The 6,515-nt window shown below is 37.9% G+C and overlaps 1 pseudogene; it reads left to right on the top strand.

The window, feature by feature from the left end:
* LOC107741862 (doublecortin domain-containing protein 2C-like) overlaps window positions 1–6,515 on the top strand; it is a 27,599-nt pseudogene that overhangs the window by 15,856 nt on the left and 5,228 nt on the right.

The following is a 6,515-nucleotide window of genomic DNA, read 5'->3' as shown; positions in this document are numbered from 1 at the left end:
CAAACCCGGAACTAATCGAGCCGTTTGTGCCAGACTGGGGAGAAAGGTATTGTAATAATGTAAATTATGTAAAAAATAATGCGTTTTTCGAACCACCAAGCATGAGAGCATGTTCTAGTACACCCCCAAAACAAATTCAAGACATTGTAAAAGAGCATAATAGGACCCCTTTAATACAAAAAATGTTAACAGGGTATTTGATGCCCGAGTTTCCGATTTCGACGGGCCGTAAACTTTAGACATGGTGGAGGAGAGAACTATATTACTATAGTGACTGTTAAGTTTTATTCATTTTTTTCCCACAGCAGTTACATTGATTTCTCTTGCCATCGCAGTCATATAAATTTACATTTGATGCAAATTGTATGTATTTTCCACAGTGCAAACAGCATTTATTTGACCGAATTTCCTAGATAGTGCAGTGAATGTATAGTGTGGTTAATGTTTATATGGTTGTCAGTTAACGGGATACTACATTTTATTCAATATCCATTTGATATTGACTTTCCATTTTGGCTTTAATAAGATTTCCCCAAGAAATAGGTAAGAATGAGCCTGGTGTCCTCCATAATTCCTATTCTTTCTGACAACAAAGCACTTGAGTGGAAAGTACAAAATTTTTCAATAGCACATGAAGGCAGCGTTATTCTGGTCAAGAATCGGCCACTTAGATGGGAATAGATGGGAATCCATCCGACTGGCATATAAAGTTACTAACCAGAATTTTTATATTTTTAATGCCGCTTAAGGATTGTTTTTATCTGTAATAGATACCTAGATAACATGAGAATTGATAGGTGTAGATTAGTTCTTCCTCATTGTATTAACCCAGCACCTTCTAAATGTGCATTTGTTTACAGGCGGACAAGTGAAATTGAATGGCCGTCCAATCAGATTGGAACTACCAATTTTCGAGCGGTGTTGCCAGTTTTGTGCAACATGAATCAAATGGTCTGTGAGTGGACTGTGAGTGGTCCACCGGGAGGCTGTCTGAAGCTGGGACTAAATTAAAAGTGATCTTAAACAATTCAAAAACTCACTTACTCTCATTAATCTAGTAATACATGAACAACCACTTGAGTTTATGAATTTCCAGCATTTTTTCACAGAGTTTTCAGATCGTGAATTCGGCACGTTCATCCTGAATGTGTAATTTATGAACTTGAATTCTGAATGAATTTGAACTAACTGAAGTGAATATTCCATCAGAACTTTTGACAGTTCTGTTGTTTTATTTCTCCTTTGCCCACCAACGTCTGTTCAAATTCAAAGACATGTCAGGCAGAAAAAAGCAAGTGAGTAGAACAAATATTCAGCTATTCCCCAAACCCCATGTTAGTGGGCTTGCAAACACCATTGCCCGTAGTGTGTACCAGTGGAAGACGGAGATCAGTGAAGTACCCCCAAGCTGCCTCTCTATGAAGCCAGCTAACAGTGGCGAGAGCTGGAGAAAAATGTATTAAAGCCTTCTCTTTCCCTCACTGTGCCAGAAATGGCTCACCTTGCTCCCAGTGGTAGATCTGGTATGCACTGACTGCTGGAAGAAAATTACCTTTTGCGTGAGTATTAATTCAGACATGCATCCTGCTGTCAAAAGCATCACTCTTAACTCTTCCCACTGTTCTGTCTCTCTCTGTGTCTCCAGTGCCCCAGTCTTCTTTTTTCATCATCAATAACTGTCTGCTGAAGAATAAGTTATTCCCTCCAAGTCTCTTTTTTAAAGCTTGTTTGGATCCTCGTTGTTTGATCTGGCTTGATAAATAAGACTGTTGCAGTTAGAAATTCATGGCTACCCTGTTTCATCAATAAATGATTAGTTTGCTGTGCTCTCTGGTGATTGATAGGTTGTGCATGGGATGTATTGGAACCAGATGAATTCAATGCCGTGCCAGTCGCTGGGGAGCTACAAAAGAGTATTAATTCAGACATGCATCCTGCTGTCAAAAGCATCACTCTTAACTCTTCCGAGTGTTCTGTCTCTCTCTGTGTCTCCAGTGCCCCAGTCTTCTTTTTTCATCATCAATAACTGTCTGCTGAAGAATAAGTTATTCCCTCCAAGTCTCTTTTTTTAAAGCTTGTTTGGATCCTCATTGTTTGATCTGGCTTGATAAATAAGACTGTTGCAGTTAGAAATTCATGGCTACCCTGTTTCATCAATAAATGATTAGTTTGCTGTGCTCTCTGGTGATTGATAGGTTGTGCATGGGATGTATTGGAACCAGATGAATTCAATGCCGTGCCAGTCGCTGGGGAGCTACAAAACATATCAGCTCGTGAAAAATTGAGGTCAATGGAAAATGTGAAAAAAAAGAGTAAAAGAGGAAGAACGGGCTGTGGTTGAAACACAGTTGTTTCTTGTTATCAAAAGATTGTAGACACACTTTAAGCATCAGATCGAATCAAAGCCATGTATGGTCTTTATTTGAAGATTGCTTTTTCTACTCTTGTAGTTCGCAAAACCAGGAGTGGACAGCGCCGGCTCTGTTTTTTACGCCAAACAGCCTGGGCAGGGCTCGAAAATCCCAGATCTCTTTACTACGGCGGGTGAGTGTGGCAAGTTGTGATACGATTTTCCTTCTGTCTCCCTAGAGCTCCGTTTCCCGCCTCTTCCTTCGCAGATACAGACGTTTTACATAATTGCTGATAGGCACTGTAGCTGTTGTTTTTGTAGAAGTCGTATTTTCTCCTCTCTTGTGCTTCGTCTTTCTCTTATACCATCTCTGCTGTGTGATTGTGATGCATTTATGATTAAGGGAGTGAGAGAGAGTGGCAAAAAAGAGGGATCTTGTACTCTTGCATGTGTGCGGCGCGGTACAGCGAGCGCAGGCGTGTGTGTGCCACAAATTGCTTTGAATTGACAGGCTGTTCTCTAAAGCCCACCTACATTAGGGAAATACACTCTCATTCTTGGATAGAATGCCATCCTGTGAGAGGAATATTAAAGCTCAGCATGTATTCAAATGCTGCGGAGGGCTTTAAATCATAGATAAATTCAATCAGGCCATTTTGTTTAAAATGTATGCAAGTGCCTTGTTAGCTATGCCAGGGAAAACAAAATGTTTCCATTTTTTCTGATAGGTAATCAAAATGTTCATAAGTTATTCATGAGAAATCTCTCTCTCTCATTCTCTCAGATTTTTCTCTGTTGGTTCTCTATATTGGTTTCTGTTCTTTCGCTTTCATTATTTAAATGATACATTTTATATTATATATTTTAAATAATTCATTTCATAATTATTTTACAACATTTGTGCATATTATTATTATTATTTTTTTCTTATTTGTTGTTTATGTATATATTTTGTTATATTCAAAATCCATCTGGCTCACAAATCTGAGGGGACACACATGAATGAGATTTTTTTTGACACTTTTTGTGCACTGGATTAACCGAACTAGACTTTGACTGAGCAAGTGCATTGTGTCTTTTACATGCCATGAGGTCATTCAGTGAGTAATTGCAGGCGCTCCGGAGCTGCCTTCACTTTGCTCATAAGAGCCGAGCCAGCAGTCCTTGTGATGGAGTTGAGTTTCCCTCACTCATGCAGATCTCGCATTAGCCTCGGACGGTATGTCTGCAGCCATGCTTATAAAAGCCCCTCGATGAAGGCTCATACCTACTCTGGACACTTGATCATGTCCCATGGGGCAGAAGATTCACATAATGCCATTCTTAATGGCAGAAACCGAAAAAAATTAAACAAAGAAACCTCCTTTTAACTACATCAATCGCTGCAGAGGGGTAATCAAACATGCCATGACTGCGAGAGCCATTCCCATCACCTACTGGAGGAGGAGTGCATCTGCTGTCAGCCTATCATTAGCCAAGATTGCCTTACCTTTGAATGTCAAAGGCACCGATGAATGCAGTTTGCATCTCAGGATCAAGAAAGCCCATTAAATGCTTTGTGAAGTGCTGAGCTCGGACTGACTTGATTTGATGTGAGGTGAAGTGTTCTGGGTAATGCTGAAGAGAGTTTATCACTTTAACCCTCATGTCTTGTCTGCCGAAACAAGATGTTTCATCTCCAGACTCCAGACAGGTTTTTTTTTCTTTGTCTGTGTTATTAATAGGCTATGTTTTGAGAAAAGATATTGAGCATTTTGTAACAAACATTAATTGATTTGTAGTTAGTCACAACAGAGCCTGTCTATTTACAATATAATTTCACTGCGAACAGTGAAGCTTAGTTGTGGAAACAGGGTTTCAAGGTTCTTACTAACGGACTAACCTGATCCTACTTCATGCTGCTCTCCCTAAATGCTCTGATTTGAAATATTTTCTATCATTTGGGCCTGTGAAACTCTAGAAAAACATGCACCTCCTATCTGTTTATCTTATAAGTTACAGTAAAATCTTGAATGGTTGCTTTTGATTAAATATTTAGGATGATAGTTGATGCAGTCTTTTCTAAATATGAAACTTTGGATGCTTTTAAAAATGAAGAGAATTGTGTGTACTAATGGATGCATCCAACATATGATGCATGTAATTAGGATTTTATCGGTCTATTCAGAAAAAAGTGTCTTCAGAGCCACCAACAAAAGGAAGGAGGCAGTAGTATCATCTGAAGTACTGGAAGATGAAAATATGAAGGTGGATCTTCCCATTGAACAGGTGAAAACGACAAGCAATATACACGATGTCACATTTCAGTCATGCAGATTATTGAATACCAAAACTAAAAGCTGAATGTTTTCTTCTCCCACAGATGGAAGTAAAAGAAGTTGAAGAGGAACAAAACTCCTACAAAGACCCCAGACCAGAAAGTGGTAGTGATAGCCCTGTCAAAAACTTTACAAACCATCCAAACGCAGCTTTTTCCCCAAGGTTGTCCCCTTTCAGAACCAATAAGGTAAAAGAGACTTAAGTTTACACCCTAATAATGACTTCCCACCATAGAATCTGAATATTCGATCAACCCATTGTTACTTTTGTCTATTTTACTGTACTTTGACCACTGACCAGTCTCTTAGATTGTAATGCAGTAAATATAAACACAATAACAGGTTAACAGACCTCCAACCCAACAGCCAGAGAACAGGGACCAGTCATTAGATCAACAAGAACCAAAAGTATTAAGCTCATGACTCATGGAAAAATGCAATTGAACATCCATAACATAAAATATCTCTGATTTGTGCTCTTTTAAGATGCTAAAACTTTTGTCTGCCAAGACACGTGTGTAAATTAGCTTTTTTGTTGATTTGAATCTGTTGGCTCAATTTTAAACATACAAAATAACCATTAGTATTGGTTGTCCAGACTTATTTTTTAACAGTCTGCAAACACCTGCAAAACTTAGTGAAACACCGCCATTTTTTCCGTATGCATAAAACAAAGGCCTTTCCCAGCTAACTAAAATATGTTCTCAGAACGTTTTGCTAACGTTACCATAGTTAGTTATGAAAACATTATTTCAAAATGTTCTCTAAACATTCAAAACATTCAGTTTTTTAAAATATTTTTTTCTTGGTTTTTCTTGGCAATTGTCAGAAAACCAATTAAACTTCTATTTCATCATTTTGCAATCATTATGGGACCGTTACTTTTGAACGTTCCCTGAACATTCTGAATCAAGTAGTAAGTAGTAATGTTTTAAAAATGTTACATAACCAACAACAACATTTCAGAAAAAAAAGAACAAGGTATCCATCAAAGGTGCATCAATAAGGTTTTTGTGCATAAGGTTTTTGATAACATTTTGAGAATGTTATTAAAGACCAGATAATTTTGAACTAATGTTCTATTAATGTTACTCAAAGAATGTTTGTTCATTAATCTGAGAGAATCTTGCCAGAACATCAGCCAAAGTTCAGAGAATGCTCCCTGTTAGCTGGGTTGTGGCTTTAATAGGAATATTTAGTAGGAATGCAGCACAAGTCTGTCATATTCCCCTCTCCATTCTGATCACACAGTAGATGATGTCATGAGGAGAGAGGCAGCAATTTGCTTTTTTTTTTTTTCTGTCTGTGATCTAACCCCATAAAATTAGTCTATTTAGATACAGCAGTTATTGTGGCCAATAGTCCTTGACTCGTTATATTGTGAATCTCATAACATTGATGAACAGACACAACAATGCTTTGGAATATTACACATGCAATTTATTTCACAGTGCTTTGAAACAGGAAGATATCGAGTCTTATTTAAACAATCAATAACATGCATTGCAAGCATTCCATTTAATGAAAACTATAATTTCAGACAAAGGCAATTACACCACTGGGTATTGTTTTGGTGCAGTGACTTTCTGCTGTAGTCGGCATTTTCATAATAAAGATATTCTTATCGGAATAATTATTGACTGGGGAGTGCGGTTATTACCTTGTTAAGGACCTCATCAATAGTATAATTCATTTCTTATCACATTTAGTCCTGTATGGAGATTGCCAAATCGAGGGTGGCTATAGATCTCGGGAATGGACCATGTGTAATAGTGAGTAGTGATTCTCACTAGTCCAGCCTCAACTAATTGGCAAAATCATCATCACCGCTCAAAACATGATTTGAT

Source organism: Sinocyclocheilus rhinocerous, unplaced genomic scaffold, assembly GCF_001515625.1.
Source record: "Sinocyclocheilus rhinocerous isolate Xijiao unplaced genomic scaffold, SAMN03320098_v1.1 scaffold1157, whole genome shotgun sequence".
NCBI classification, from domain to species: domain Eukaryota; kingdom Metazoa; phylum Chordata; class Actinopteri; order Cypriniformes; family Cyprinidae; genus Sinocyclocheilus; species Sinocyclocheilus rhinocerous.
Note: the sequence above shows the minus strand (reverse complement) of the source record. Positions and strands in the feature narration are given on the sequence as shown.